Below are 881 nucleotides of genomic sequence, written 5' to 3'. Positions count from 1 at the left end.
TGAAGAACGCTTGAATATCCATACTATAAATGGCTTATTCACTGAGAGCCCCGATTGATTTACAATGGAAAAACGGGGCCTGATTGCCTTACTCACCCAGGAGACTAATCAAGACTTCATTAACGTTTCGCAAGACGATTATTCACGAATAATTGTACATGATAATTTCGTCAAACCTTTTTTTGTTTTTTGTTTTTTATGGTCATCTTCGTGGGAGTGTGGATCATGTTCCCTCCCGCTCGATGTATTATTCTGACAGTCAGATATTTCATATATTTTCCTTGATTTATTCAGGTATCTCTCATATTTTTCGTTGGGTAGGTTTTTATATGATACTTTTTTGTGTCTGCGTAGCGAATTTATGAAACAGGAATCGTTTGTTGTTTTAATTTTGTTTTTCGAAGCATCAGTGTTTCAGCGATCGAGATCGATATATCTTTTTCAAGCACTTCATTTTCAAAATCCTTTATGCAATAAAAATTGCCTTACTTTATCAATAACACAAGGACTCACACCAAAAACAATTTACAAATGGAAAAAATGCGTATTCACGACTATAGAACTACGCGTTCACTTAAGCGATTCGAAACGGCCAAGAGCGTGCGTCAAGAACACCGCACCGCACGGGCTTCATGCTTCGGCGAAACTGCATGGCGCTCCTCCCCCTTATCTCTCGCAGAAATCAGTTTGCACGGTGAAATAATAACCGAAAATGTCGAGATTGACAAGCCTCCGTCACGCTAGCTCAATCGAGACCTTTCTAATGCCACGTGGGTATACATATATGTGCAGATATGTTTGCAGGGATAATTTGTCTTGTATTACTGAAGATATCACGATTTTTTGCCAAGCATTAATATTCAGACCAAATTGAAAAAAAG

The sequence above is a fragment of the Penaeus monodon genome, chromosome 20 (assembly GCF_015228065.2).
Source record: "Penaeus monodon isolate SGIC_2016 chromosome 20, NSTDA_Pmon_1, whole genome shotgun sequence".
Taxonomy (NCBI): Eukaryota; Metazoa; Arthropoda; class Malacostraca; order Decapoda; family Penaeidae; genus Penaeus; species Penaeus monodon.
The sequence above is the reverse complement of the archived record's forward strand: the minus strand, read 5'-3'. Positions refer to the sequence as shown.